Source organism: Chiloscyllium plagiosum, chromosome 12, assembly GCF_004010195.1.
Source record: "Chiloscyllium plagiosum isolate BGI_BamShark_2017 chromosome 12, ASM401019v2, whole genome shotgun sequence".
Taxonomy (NCBI): domain Eukaryota; kingdom Metazoa; phylum Chordata; class Chondrichthyes; order Orectolobiformes; family Hemiscylliidae; genus Chiloscyllium; species Chiloscyllium plagiosum.
In genome coordinates this window covers 33,867,748-33,883,432 of record NC_057721.1, presented here as the reverse complement: position 1 = coordinate 33,883,432, position 15,685 = coordinate 33,867,748, and the positions used below count along the sequence as shown (strand labels likewise).

Here is a 15,685-nt window from a genome sequence, read left to right as displayed (position 1 = left end):
TGAAAGATTGCTTGTTGAAGTCCTAGTCAGGTTCTTCCTGACAACATTTTCATCAGTCCATTGGTATCATTAGAATCCCTGCAGATCATAGAATCCCTCCAGTGTGGAAACAGGCCCTTCTGTCCAACAAGTCCACACCAACCCACTGAAGACTATCCCACCCAAACCCATTCCCCTACCCTATTACTCTACACTTACCCCTAACTAACACATTCTTGAACACGGACAATTCACTTGACCTGCACATCTTTGGACTGCTTCCCTCTCTCATGTGGATTAGAAAAATGTTCAAGTTTGCTTCCAATTTCCATCCTTCCCTCACTTTCATCTGGTCTGCCTCTAATATTTTCCTTCCCTTTTTCAACATCAAAAAAGGATTTTCGAAAATGGGTCACTGGACTTGAAATGTTAACTGTTTTCTCTTCACAGATGCTGCCAGACCAATTGATTTTTTTTTTTCCTGAGCAATTTCTGTTTTTGTTAAGGAATAGATATCTGGGAAAGCATCAAGATCTCCCCTTTAGGCTAAGAAGAAAAGTAATAGGGCAGAGGTGTGAATCAGAAGCTAAAGTATTTTAATTTTAACAAGATAGAATATATTTGTTCATAATGCTGAAGGTTGAGAGGGAAACCGCCAGACCTTGTTTTTTTGGAGTTCATAAGAATGAAAAAAAGGAAACTCAGAAGGAAATGGGCAAAAAAAAGTGAAAATCACCACTGTCCCAAAGATTTTGAGATCATTAGACAGAGAGAGAGAGAGATGACTGGTTGTAAGGTTAACCTGAGTGTCACCTACCCCCAGGTGAACAAATTTGGAAAGGGAGGCTTTCATGGCAACCTCGGTCGGTCTGGAAACTAAACTAGTGCTGTTGGCATCAATGTTGAACACAAACCAGCTTTCCAGCCTACTGAGCTTATCAACAGACAAAAAACATGCTTATTGGCCAAACATTTGAAAAACCAAGGATATCATTTGATGCATTTTCATAGTTAATCAGGTTTCCATTTTTTGCAATTGAATTGTTCACCTACAATTACCAATGGAAAATTTCCAAACAAGATTCAGGTAGAAATCAGACTGGATCCAAGTCTTTGGATCATGGTTGTAGTGCAGATTTTTAAGGGTTTACAATGTAAGGATTTGAAAATGCAAATGCAGAAACACTGTCAAACTGCATGTTCTGTGGAAGGATCTGGCACAATTTTTGTAAATGGTTCTGAAAACATTTGAGTGACATTGCCTTGACATTGCACTGTTAAATGGTAGGTGGTAATACTGGATGAGATGGCATTTATATGTAAAAGGCCACAAAACATAAAACTAGAATGAGTCACATAGTACAGAAAGATTCAATAGATATTTATTACAGCACTTGGTACCTGCGTATATATTACAATCTTAGGCTCTGCTGTGTTTGGGCTCTTACTGAGCAATGTAGTTACAAACTGTTGCAAGCTTCCCTCAGTGTGATGTTGCACAAATGTAGAAAAGATCTTTATACTGTCAGATCATATGCCATGATACAGTGATGATATTAAAGGCATGTTTCTTAAAGGTATATTGTATACTACATATGAGACATAACGCAATGAAGGGGTGCAATGGGGTAGTGGGTGGGAACACCTAATAACACTCCTCTCTCCCTTCATGGAGAAAGTTGCCAAACTGTCTGGAGAGTAGGGAGAATGTGCTTGTGTCCATGGAGAAAACATATATTTACGGTATCTAGTGAGAAAAACTTCCAAACCAATCCCAGGATTGATTTTGGAGGCTTTTCTCACTAGATACTGTAATTATTTGTTTTCTCCATGGACACCAGCACATTCTTCCTATTCTCTAGCCATTGTCTCAATAAGTCAGAATAATTCAACTCTTATGTCAGAATGATAGCTTGCACCACTAACAAAATGTTATGGTTTTCCTTGCAAACAGAGCTGACTCTTAAGGCAGGGCTTAAAGAAGAAGAACTCCAGGCCAGTCTCTATTAGAATTTCACAGCATACCTTAGCATCTCTTGCCCGTAGGTGTTCAAAGTTTGTGAGAAGATTTGTAGCTCGGGTGCTCTTTGTTGTGGATCTGTTCGCTGAGCTGGGAATGTGTTGCAGACGTTTCGTCCCCTGTCTAGGTGACATCCTCAGTGCTTGGGAGCCTCCTCTGAAGCGCTTCTGTGATCTTTCCTCTGGCTTTTGTAGTGGTTTGAATCTGCCGCTTCCGGTTGTCAGTTCCAGCTGTCCGTTGCAGTGGTCGGTATATTGGGTCCAGATCGATGTACTTATTGATTTGAATCTGTGGATGAGTCACAGATCATCCACAGATTCAATCAATAAGCACATTGACCTATTCAACCTCTTGCTAATGTTATTACTAATACCATCTTCTATATCATTGTAAAAAGCAACGGTCCCAGCAATGATACCTGCGGTACCCCACTGGTATTCCGAAATGGAGCCATTTATCACCACTCTTTGTTTACTGTCAGCCAACCAATTTTCAATCCAAGTTAGTACTTTTCCCCCAATACCATGCGCCCTAATTTTGCTCACTAGCCTCCTATGTGGGACTTTATCAAAAGCTTTCTGAAAGTCCAGGTACACTACATCTACTGGATCTCCCTTGTCCATCTTCAGAGTTACATCCTCAAAAAATTCCAGAAGATTAGTCAAGCATGATTTCCCCTTCATAAATCCATGCTGACTCTGACCTAACATGTTACTACTATCCAGATGTGTCATAATTTCATCCTTTATAATAGACTCCAGCATCTTTCCCACCACTGAGGTCAGACTAACTGGTCTATAATTTCCTGCTTTCTCTCTCCCACCTTTCTTAAAAGTGGTACAACATTAGCCACCCTCCAATCCGCAGGAACTGATCCCAAATCTATCGAACTCTGGAATTCAATTCTTCTGCCATTTCTTTGTTCCCCATAATATATTCCCCTGTTTCTGTCTTCAAGGGCCCACTTTTAGTCTTAACCATTTTTTTGCCTTTCACATACCTAAAAATAACTTTTACTATCCTCCTTTATATTTTTAGCCAGTTTACTACAGATTCCAGCATCTGCAGTAATTTGCTCCTACTTTGTGTTTAATTGACTGCCACGTCTCTTTGAATATTGCCGACACTGAAGAAGTTTTTTCCCTCCAGCAGGAATTCCGGTTGTCTCTTTCACCGTGTGCATTTCCATTGCCTTATATTTCACTGCTGGCGTTTGAAAAGGTGTTTGCCAAAACTTGCTTTCATAGCCATGTTTCTTTTTTTTTAGTGACTGCCAATGATTCGGATTTACCCCATATGGGTTTCAACTCCAGTTTCACCCTTCATGTTTCCTTTTCACCCAGGAGTATAATATCTCCAGGACATACAACGTTCCTTGGACTGTTGTTCCCGCTGCATCTCGCAATCAGTGATCAGTTCCATGTGCCATCATATGTGCACACTTGATTCCACTCTGCAGCAACATCAATTTGCCCTGTCTCAGAGCTGTGCCATTCCCTAGTTTCACTTCATCCTTTTGTCTCAACACTTTCAGGTTGTAACACACTTCCATTCTTTCCCTTTTAGCATTATTTGTGTTCTTTGTCAGCATGTCCTTTCTCCCTTTACACCCCTAACGCTCCAACCACTTGAGTGGGATTATCTGTTCTTGCCAATCTGGCAGATAGACACACCATTGTTTTGCCATTCTGCTATTCCAATCGTTTAATCTGCACTATCAGTAGCCATGCTCTCTCAGCACTCCAAACCCCACATACCATAAATGCTGCTGTCTCCACACTTCGCATCAGCCCTGTTGAAGAGTTATCTAGATGTGAATTATTAGCTTGCTCTCTTTCCATATATGCTGCCTGACCTGTGATTTGTAACTTTTTTTTTGTTTTCAGTACCGATTCCAGCATCTGTTGTAATTTGTTCCTGTTTATGGGTTGTCATATTTAGGTCAATGCTATCCTTTCTATGAACCACTGTTAGCTAATGCAACTTTTCTTCTCTATTCCTTTTTTTTGTATCTAAGATTGTATTTCAGTACTTTGTCTCTCATGGTGCCATTTTAGATATATTGTAAACTTTTCACTGTACTACTTTACAGGGAGGCATGGTGGCTCAGTGGTTAGCACTGCTGCCTCAGTGCCAGGGGCCCTGGTTCAATTTCTTCCTCCAGCAACTTTGTGTCGAGTGTGCACATTCTCCCCATTTCTGCATGGGTTTCCTCAGGGTGCTCCGGTTTCCTCCCACAACCCAAAAATGTGCAGGTTAGGTGAATTGGCCATGGTAAATTGCCCAGAGTGTTCAAGAATGCATAGGTTGGGTGCACTAGTTAGTCGAAAATCTAGAGTAATAAGGTTGGGGAATGGGTCTGTGTGGACTTGTTGGGCCAGATGATCTTTTTCCACACTGTAGGGGTAAGCGATAGCCTAATGGTACTATCGCTGGACTGTTAATTCAGAAACTCGGGTAACATCCTGCAGACCTGGATCTAAATACCACCCCAGCAGATGGTGGAACTTGAATTCAACAAATGTCTGGAAATAAGAATGATTCCATGAATTCATAGGAGAAAGTGAGGTCTGCAGATGCTGGAGATCAGAGCTGAAAATGTGTTGCTGGAACAGCGCAGCAGGTCAGGCAGCATCCAGGGAACAGGAGAATCGACGTTTCGGGCATAATCCCTTCCTGAAGAAGGGCTTATGCCCGAAACGTCGATTCCCCTGTTCCCTGAATGCTGCCTGACCTGCTGCGCTGTTCCAGCAACACATTTTCAGCTCCATGAATTCATAGGTGATTGTTGGGAAAAACCCATCCAGTTCACTAATGTCCTTTAGGGAAGGAAACTGCCATCTTTACCTGGTCTGTGACTCCAGAACTACATCAATGTGGTTGACTCTTAATGGCTCTCTAGGTAATTAGGGATGAGCAATAAATGTGGCCTGGCCAGCGATGCCCTCATCCCGTGAATGAATGTAAAAAAGAAATTTTATGATGATCTGTAGTTATAAAACTGACAATAAACCTAATTCTAATTCTAAAAGTGGGCCATGAATATCAATAGGCTATGTTCACCATTATCCTGACACCTCCCAGACCTATGCAAATATTACTTCTCCTTTCGTTTACAGTTTTTCTTTTATTTAATTTCTTGTCATCCAGGGAACACTGCATTTTTTTTCCCCCATCTTTTTACTTTTGAAGGAATGCAGCTTGATTGCACCCAAACCGTCTCTGCTTTAAAGGTAAACAGTTGTTCAGCTTGTTTGTCCTGCCAATGTTTGGTGCCAGCCTGTCTGGCCCAGCTCTGTTCCTGATCTATTGAGGTTCACTCTCTGCCACTTGAGAATTTTTATTCTAGATTGACCAATGTTATTTTCGGCCATCATCCCAAACCATATGATGCAATGATCACTGTTCAATAAATATTTCTCCAGTCACTTAATCCGTTTGGCCCACCTCGTTCCCAACAACCAGTCTTTCATATTGAAGTGGGCACACACTGCTATCGGAAATTCTCCTCAACACGGTGCAGGAACTCTTGTCCCTTACACTATCATTTTTGTGTGTGTCTTTAACTTCCTAATCTTATTAGCTTTATTCTGTGCATTAACATGTAGTGTAACCTTGATTTAAACCACACTGGTTTCTCCCTTCAACCAGCTTCCCATGAACCCTTTCAGCACAAGAAGTTGTTTTACTTCCAATTGACATATGGATTTCCCCATTATAACTACTCTATGATGTTTAAACCTTTCTGTAATTTTTTTTGTAGAATTGTTCCTCTAAGTCCTTCCCACCAGCTGGTGATCTATATATTACATGAAGCATATTAATTACACACTTATCATTAACCGAAGCAAATCTGTCCTTCAACTTATGTAGAAAATCATAGAAACCCTACAGTGTGGAAGCAGACCATTCAGCCTATCAAGTCTACACCAACCCTCCGAAGAGTATCGCACCCACTAACTCTGTAATCCTACATTCTCCATGGCTAACCTAACTAGCCTTCGTACCACTGGATATGATGATGAAATTAGCATAGCCAATCCACCGAAACTGTACATCTTTTGACTGTGGGAAGAAACTGGAGCACCCAACGGAAACCCACATAGACACTGGGAGCTCCACACTGGCAGTCACTCATGGCTGAAATCAAACCTGATACCTGGCACTGTGAGGCAGCAATGCTAAACCACTAAGCCACTGTGCCACCCAGATTTCCTGAAATGTTTTCTTTCTTCAGTACTGCATCGTTCTCCTTAACCAAAAGTACACTCTCTTCCTTTTTTTCCCCTAGGCCATCTTTTCTGAACTCCTTATAACCAGGAATATTTTTCACTCAGATCTTCCCCTTTTTTAAACCAGGTCTCCGTTATAACCACAACATCTTAATCTCTCAAGGCGATCTGTGCCCTTAACTCTCAAATAAAGCAAAATGCTGCAGATGCTTGAAATCTGAAACAAATACAGGGAAACGAAGCATAGACTGGGTAATTGCTTCACGTAATGCCCACATTCTGACCACAAAAAAAACACCTTGAAAACTTCCAGTTGCTTGCCACTTCAACAACACCACCATGTAATTTTGCCAACAACTTTGTCTCCGGATTGTGACAGTGCTCCAGCAGGGTTCAGTGCAAGCTGGAAGAACAGCAATCTCATTTTCCACTAAGAAACCACACACACACACACACACCCTTGGTATTATATGGGCTGCTACTATACACGATCCATTGTCAAACCCTAATAATCCCCATTAGCAACCATTCATTCAGCCAGACTGACTATTAAGCACTCCTCTGACTGTCCGCCTGTTTTTCTTTCTTTTCAGGCTCCATCTCCACCATCACCGCAAACCCCACCGCTGCCTACCCCTAATAATCTGTACAAAACCTATCCTTTTCCTAGGTACTATTCATTCTGAAGAAGGGTCACTGGACCCAAAACGTTAACTCCGATTTCTCTCATAGATGCTGCCAGATTTGTTGAGGCTTTCCAGCAATCTCTCTTTGTTTTTGTTACTGAAAATTCTGGCATAATTTAGCAAGTCTGACAGCACTTATGGAGAGAGAAACAAGGTTAACATTTCAAGTCTGGTATGATTCATCTTCAGCAGAATTCAGAAGAAGAGTCATACTAGCTCTGCTTCAGTCTCCACAGATGCTGCCAAGCCTGCTGAGTTTCTTCAGCATTTTCTGTGTGTCTTTAACTTCCTAATCTTATTAGCTTTGTTCCATGCATTAACATATCATGTAATCCTGATTTAAACCATACTTTCTCCCTTAAACCAGCTTCTCGTGAACTCTTCCAGCACAAGAAGTTGTTTTACTTCAAAGTGTAAGAGTTTTATGTAATTTCCACTGGCAAGGTCTGTGAGCACCCAGGGAATCAAAAATGCTCTTGACAGCTATCCTGGCCTCCAGCAACCATCCTCAGTCTCTGATGACTTGTGACCTCCCAACTTGGTGCAGCAGCCTTCTGTAGCGGCCTCCAATGACTGACGAACACCCAGCCTTGTGCATCAGCCCCACCCCTGTAGTGGCTGCTGGCATGACGTGGTGTGGTGACCTCTCAACCTGGCACAGTTAACTCCTGGTGTGGCGTGACAATCTGCTGGCTGGTGCAACAGCCTCCCAACGTGGCATAGTGACTTCCCAGCCTGGCATAGTGTCCTCTACCTAGAATTGCAGTCTAAAGTGATTTCCTAGCCTCATGATCCTTAAGGTGAAGCCCAACGTAGCCTGGAGTTAGGGCCGGGTGTGGACTAGAGACTAGGTGCAGGCATGGTCTGGTTTGGAAGACCGTAGTTCTGAAGTTTTATTTCTGTAACTCTGGACATTTTATTTTTCTATTTTCTAAGATCTCTACTGGAAAAAAAACTGTACCTAGGTACCTTTGTATCTAAGATGATGCTGTAAGCACCAATGTATAAAACTTTTCACTGTACTCATTGAGTATATGTGACAACTAATCCTAGTGCCAGTGATGTACTTGCCATGTAAACTGCTGGCACATGTTATATGTGCGACATAGCATGAAGCTGAACAGTAACATGTCCATCCCTTTGACAATTCAGTGCTCCTCACCATGACAAGCTGAATGCCTTGTCCTCAGCACTAAAAAAATCAATGCAAGCAACAGACGATAGGAACCTTTAGGAACTGAAGACCCTCTGTATTAAAAAGTAATATGATCCACACAGGTGCTGGCAACCTCTAAGTCAGTGAGTGTGCATGAAGCAAACAAACTAAGAGCCATAAGTATCCTGTGCAGATGAATGAAATGTGTGTATGTCCTTGCCCACAAATTGACCTGGTATATACAAGTTGCAGGTGTCCCTGAGCTCCAAAGTAAAGTGTTGTAGTGTTGAAGTGGTGCTCAGCTGGTCGAAAGCAGGCATGGTGATATGTTGAGACTACTGGTTTGCTGATGCTGACTTATGAGCTTATTACAAGTTGGGAATTTGTGTCATGTAGTTTCTTGCTGGAAAAAAAGTGTACAGCTAAGGTGAGTTGTGGGTATCTATGAGATAAAAAGATAAAAATGCATGGAAATTAGTTGGTTGGCAGTCAGTGGCAAGATTCTGAAGTTATTTAATGCTTAAAAAGAAAATTACAAAGATTTTCTTCACATTGTGGTGTTAATTTATTTTTCTTTGCATTTCTTGAACTTTCTTGCCATTGTTCCTGTCACAGCAGTGAGGGAAAATATAATTCACAGTATTAAAATTTGATTTGATTAGATTACATTACATTATAGTGTGGAAACAGGCCCTTCGGCCCAACAAATCCACACCGACCCGCTGAAGCACAACCCACCCATTCCCCTACATTTACCCCTTTACCTAACACTATGGGCAATTTAGCATGGCCAATTCACCTGACCTGCACATCTTTGGACTGTGGGAGGAAACCGGAGCACCCAGAGGAAACCCATGCAGACACGGGGAGAATGTGCAAACTCCACACAGTTTCCTGAGGCGGGAATTGAACCCGGGTCTCCGGCGCTGTGAGGCAGCAGTGCTAACCACTGTGCCACCGTGCCGCCCATCTTATGTCTCCGTAGTAAATTCTATGATTGCACTGAGCCAAAGTTATGTTTTTGCACCTTTCTTAGGCAAGGACAAATATTATCAATATTAATACAATAAAATGTATCCATCCATATTATTAAGAAATGTTTATATAGTACATATGTTTTGCTCACAAATCATACTTTCAGGAATACCACTTTTTAAATAATATCTTTATGATAATATTTCTATTGTGTTATGAAGGTGTAAGGGGTTACTGTACCTTTTAAGAGAGTTGAAAGCTAGCAAAGAACCACACAGAGTGCTGGGAAATTTACAATGTAACATTTGGTCCAGCAGCTAGCAGTACTCAGGTTGCTATGAGACAAAAACAAATTCAAATTTGGCCAATCGGTTTAAATTATGCCCCAAGATACTAAACTCCAATCAAGTTTAAATTCAATATTTTGGCAATATTGAAAACAATGAAACAATCTGATGCTTTGGGGTATAAAACCAAAAAAAATTTAAACAGTTAAGGAAGAACTACCAAGCCACCAACATATGCAGACTGCCTGCAGAATACCTCTCTTAAAGGTAACTTTTATCTCTCAATGATCTGTGAAACAGAAACTTTAAGAAGGAGAAAGAAGACCGAGGTAAATGCAAAGAGAAGATGCGACAACCGGCTGGTTTTGAAACCTGAAATTTTTGGTAAATTTTAATTGGGGGTTTTATCAGACTAGTATTATAGAAGGGAAAGTAAAAGAGAGGTTAGAGAAGGGAGTTGTAAATAGTCGTTAATTATTCTCTGTTAGACTTTAAAAAAAAAATAAAGTTGTTGATTTTTACTTTTAAATAGTGACTATTGGGATAATTCTTGGCCTCTCGAATTTTCACAGATTACTGATTACTGACTTATGAGCTTATTACAAGTTGGGAATTTGTGTCATGTAGTTTCTTGTCTGTGTTGCTGGTTTAAACTAGCAAGGGGGTCACCCCATGTTGTAACAGTTTGGAGGCTCATCCTGGATTTGAGCAGTTTGTGTCTCCAATTTGGGATTTTAACATGTTTAGACAGATTTCAATATACTTGGGATATGAAAAGCCCAGTAGATTTTAAAAACTTGCAGGTTAGTGTCCTGGATCTTTAAATAAAACGTAGGTGAAGCAATTTGTTTAATTTTGGTGATTTGTGGTTGATTAAATTAAAAGTGAAAGAAATTACTCTTAAAATTACAAAAGAGGTTCTGGGATTTGAAGATGATTCTCAAACTTGCCAAGAAGGTTTAGAAGGAAAGAAAAAGGCCACACTTTTAGAATTAGCAAAGAAATTAGTTTTGGATTTAGCCAGGGAAAAAAGTAAAGCTGAAATTGTAAGAGAGTTACTCAAATACTTAGATGTGTCAGAGAAACAGACAAGTGCAGTAGAGATTCACACGGATGATCCCTGGAATGGTAAGTCTAACATATGAGGAATGGCTGAGGATCCTGGGATTGTATTCATTGGAGTTTAGAAGATTAAGGGGAGATCTAATAGAAACTTACAAGATAATACATGGCTTGGAGAGGGTGGATGCTAGGAAATTGATTCCGTTAGGCGAGGAGATTAGGACCCGTGGACACAGCCTTAGAATTAGAGGGGGTAAATTCAGAACAGAAATGCGGAGACATTTCTTCAGCCAGAGAGTGGTGGGCCTGTGGAATTCATTGCCACAGAGTGCAGTGGAGGCTGGGACTCTAAATGTCTTCAAGGCAGAGATTGATAAATTCTTTATGTCACAAGGAATTAAGGGCTGCGGGGAGAATGCGGGTAAGTGGAGTTGAAATGCCCATCAGCCATGATTGAATGGCGAAGTGGACTCGATGGGCTGAATGGCCTTATTTCTGCTCCTATGTCTTATGGTCTTATAGGTAGAAAAACATAAATTACAATTGAGCAAAATGGAGTTAGAAGATAAACGAAGAGAGAGAGAGAAGGTTCTTAGTTGAGCAAAGAAAAGGAGACACAAGGAAAGAGATTTGAACTTGAAGTGCAACTGAGTCAGGAAAGTCATGTTAATAGGATGGAGATTAAAAGAGAAGGTATTGATATGTACAAATATGTCAAAACTCTGCCACATTTCAATGAGAAAAGTGTTGAAGCCTTCTTTATTTCATTTTAACAATTGGCTCGGTAGATGGAGCGGTCTGAGGCTTTATGGGTAATGCTAGTGCAGACTAAACTGATAGGCAGAATGAGTGGGGTATTTGCTGTGCTGTCAGATGAGAGGTCAAGAGATTATGAAGAGGTTAAACAGGTTTTTTAAGTGCTTGTGAATTGGTACCAGAAGTGTATAGACAGTAGCTCAGAAACATAAAGGAACCAGGTCAGATTGATGTTGAGTTTGAAAGAATTAAACATAGAGTCATTTTGATCGATGGGTGCGTGCTTTAAAAATAGATGGGAGGAACAGAAAGTTTAGGAAGTGAGAAAGTCAGCAGAATTAGCAGATGAATACATGTTAAAACAGTTTGGGGGCATTATCCATAAATCCTTGGACAACTCTGCCTAGCCAACGTCTAGGACTAATGACCCCAACTGTTACCACATGGGATAAACCGCCTGCAAATTTAAACCAGCAACCCATACGGTAATCTGTGAAAATTTGAGAGGCCAAGTATTATCGGAAAAGTCACTATTTAAAGTAAAAATTAACAACTTTATTTTTTGAAGTCTAACTGAGAATAATTAACTAACAACTATTTTTAACTCCTTTCTCTAACCTATCATTTATTTCCCCTTCTATAATACTGATCCAATAAACTCCCCCAATAAGATTTACCTTAATTTCAGATTTCAAAACCAGCCAGCCAATGAATCTTCTCTTTGTATCTTCCTCCGTCTTTTCTTAATTTTGGGGTTTCTGTATTACAAGTCTTTGATAGATAAAGGTACCTTTTGAGAGGTATTCTGTGGACAGTATGCATATGTTGGTGGCTTGGCAGTTCTTCCCTAACTATTCAATTTTAGTTTGGTTTTATACCCTAAAGCATCTGATCATTTCATTGGTCTCAATACTATAGAAATACCGAATTCAAACTTGATTGGAGTTTAGTATCTTGGGGCATAATTTAAACTGACTGAATTTGAATTTGAATTTGAATTTGAATTTGAATTTGTTTTTGTCTTGTAGCAATCCAGGTACTGCTAGCTGCTGGACCAAATGTTACTTTGCAAATTCTCCAGCACTCTGTGCGCTTCTCTAAGTCCTTACTAGCTTTCAACTCTCTTAAAGGTACAGTACCCCTGACACCTTCATAACATATGACAGACTGGTAATGGAAACTTCTGTCCTGTCCATAATTGAAAATTATTTTTGGAGTTGTTTGTACTTTATGGATGTAATTTCACTCAGGCTTCTGTCACACCTTTGATACAATTGTGATGGTAGAGCATTAATATTTCTAAAAACATTTTACATTTTTGTTCTCCTACTATCTTGCTCCCAGAACAACTATATCATCTCCTTCATCGTCAATTGTGGAAGAGGAAGCAGAGACTTGGACATTGAGAAGTTTTACTTTTTACCCATGCGAACACCATTTTCTGAGACTAATAGAAAAAGTATCTAAAGTTGTCCTGAAGAATACCTCAGGATGAATAGGATTTGGAAGATTATTCCTCATGCCTTGGAAACTGTTAGAAATATACAGCAGCTTTGGAGCTCATGCTGCATGGATAGTTGGCTCGTAGTAAGATTTCCACCATTGTTCTATCCTCTTTGCATTTGTCTATTTATTTTTATCTGCATATTTCAAACTTTCTTGCTATTGTTCCTATTACAACAGGGAGGGAAAATTTAATCCACACTATTAAAATTGGATCCTGTGTCTCCATAATGGAACAATGGTGGAAATCATAGACCATTGTTCCATCCTCTTTCCATTCTGCCCCAAGTTAAAGGATTTTATCTCTGCAGAAACAAGCAATTTATGTATTCCAAGTTTCAGTACATTTCCTTTCCTTTAAGTTCCCTCACTGTGTATTGTTTTGTTTAGAGTTCTGGTTGCCTTTTGCCTCCCACTTGTTTAAAGTAAGAATGCTTTTAATTTGAAAAGGTTAGAGTTCTTTGTCTTAACTACAACTGTCATGCTGCCTGGCTGGTGGACTGCTTAAGTTGGTCTCATATAACACCAAAGTTCATTTGCCATGCAGCCATGAAATGTAGCCCACTGGAATGCTGACACATACAATTGATTCCTGGCTAATTCGGTCCTTGCTCTTTACTTACAATGCATCAATACATAACTTTTGTAGCATTTTAGTTTTTTTTTTCCTTTGCACTATCAGACTGTCTCTTGATACTGGAATTCCTATGTCTCTGCATTATGATGACCAAATCTGCATTTGTCTTGCAGTGTCCTGGTGATGAAATATATTCCCAAACGTTACTTGAGCAAAATTCAATGAAAAATCATTGGGATATTTCCTTTGATAAAAGGAGTAGAAAAGACAGTATCACTGGCAATCAAGAATTACACATTAAAAAAAAGGCTATTCAACTTCCAATTGATGTTGGAAGGCATTGCAATGTCAACGTGGAAATCAAGAGTGTGGTGCTGGAAAAGCACAGAAGGTCAGGCAGCATTCAAGGAGCAGGAGAATCGATGTTTCGGGCATAAGCCCTTCTTCAGGAATGAAAATGGAAATGCCAAGTGACCCTTGGTCCAGGAGCTAGGCCGCTGGTGTCAATTCTATTCACACTTTTCCAAGTTTTCATGTTCTTTCTCATCATCCTCTTGCACTTCTTGTTGTCAAGGTATGGGATAAGGACTGACTTCTCAATATTTCACAGATTATAGAATGTAATAGATTCTGAATGCATGGCCAGGGCTGCACTGCAACATTCCTTTCAGAACATTGTTCGCTGAAATGTTACTTGACCATGCCGAAGTTCTCCCTGAGAACAATATTGTGGGCCAACTATGTGGCTACTCGAGTGGGAACTAAAATTGATATCCCTTGTATGCTAGTTTTACCTCTAAAGCAGAATAGAGTTTAGATGTGGCCATATCCTATTGAAAGGTTTTGAAGATATCAGTGGTAATTTAGCATAACATGCATGGTGAAAGAAAGATGAAGTGTGGACAATGAGAGGAGTAGTTGAGACCACAGAAGATGTAGTATATATGATATACAATGATGGGGAGAGGCATGGGAAGTAGAGGGAGTAAGGTGCGAGAGTGTTTGAAATAAGAGAGATATGAAGTGGAGTTGTACTTTGATAGCCCTGTTGAGATCATTATTTCCTGGACTTCATCCAGGGTATTGAAACAATTTTTGTCATCTCTGTCCATTATTGCTGAGAATTCTTTTCTGGGTATCCATCTCATTCTAATTCTCTTTCTTTCTAATTAAAAGTCTTACACACAACACATACTATCTCGAAGTGTCACAGATACCTCCTTATGTTTTTGCATATTCTCTGATTTAATTTGTGCAAAATTAGAGGATAGACTGATGCATTATTAAAAATTTCACACTTCCTGTTTACCAAATTTATTTGCTGTGATATGTTTTAAACAACATATATGTCAAGATTTATTATGGGATAATGTCATTTTTTTATAACTGAAAAATATATAGCAACAACAGTATTCAATTTATTCAAAACATTGTCCAAAAATATTGCCTTTTTTTGCCATTCAAACTTATTTTGTCTAAACTAAAGTTTTAAAACAAGAATGATTGATTAATACTGAAACAACCTGGTTAATGTTACACACTTATAATTAAAAAAAACATGTATTTTACTTGATTGCATCACTCCCCATATTATAACAGTCCCATGCATTGCAATATTGACCACAGAACAAAAGCAGCTTATTTGCTTTGACGTGGTTTGCAATATCTTGAGTTCATATGAGGCACTATATGAATGCAAGTTCATTTCTTGTTATTCAAAAAACCTGGCTTAGGATTTCCAATTTTTGTTCGAAGTAATGTTACTCTGTTAGCTGAAAGTAGATCTTGCAGTCTGAGTAAGTTGTGCATACACAACTTGCCAAAATGCATTGGCAGCATTTATTCAGGATCATGGAACATTTTTAAGCTTTCAGTAATATTTATTTGATTGTTCTTAGTGTTAACTGATGAAAATCTAGAAGATAAGTTTAAAATCTTTTGTTTTTGGTAAATAATGATTTGTTTAGTAAATTAAGTAGCCTATTTTGAAGTAGAACCCTGTAATGATTAAACATGTTATATAACCTTTTCTATAACAGTGACTGCACTGTAGAAATTACTTAGAACATAGAACATTACAGCAGAGTACAGGTCCTTTGGCTCTCCATTTTGCACTAAAACATGGAACCAATCTGAAGCCTATCTATCCTATACTATTCCATTTTCATCCATATATTTATCCAATGACCATTTATAATGCCCTTTAAAGTTGGCAAGTCTACAACTGTTGCTGGTGAGGCGTTCCACACCCCTACTACTGAGTAAAGAAACTACCTCTGACCTCAGTCCTATATCTATCACCCCTCAACTTAAAGCTTTGCCCCCTCATGCTAGCCATTACCATCCAAGGAAAGGGGGTCTCACTGTCCACTCTATCTGATCCTCTGATTATCTTATATGTCTCAACTAAGTTGCCTCTCAACTTTCTTCTCTAACGAAAACAGTCTCAAGT

At 39.5% G+C, this 15,685-nt stretch overlaps 1 long non-coding RNA gene across 1 annotated transcript in view; it reads left to right on the top strand.

Annotated features, from left to right (window-relative positions):
- Positions 1 to 15,685, top strand: part of LOC122555097 — a 48,160-nt gene that overhangs the window by 18,870 nt on the left and 13,605 nt on the right. The window contains exons 3-4 of the long non-coding RNA XR_006313172.1: positions 12,498 to 12,740; positions 13,407 to 13,807. This is a non-coding gene — a long non-coding RNA (uncharacterized LOC122555097). The remainder of the gene's footprint in view (positions 1 to 12,497; positions 12,741 to 13,406; positions 13,808 to 15,685) is intronic.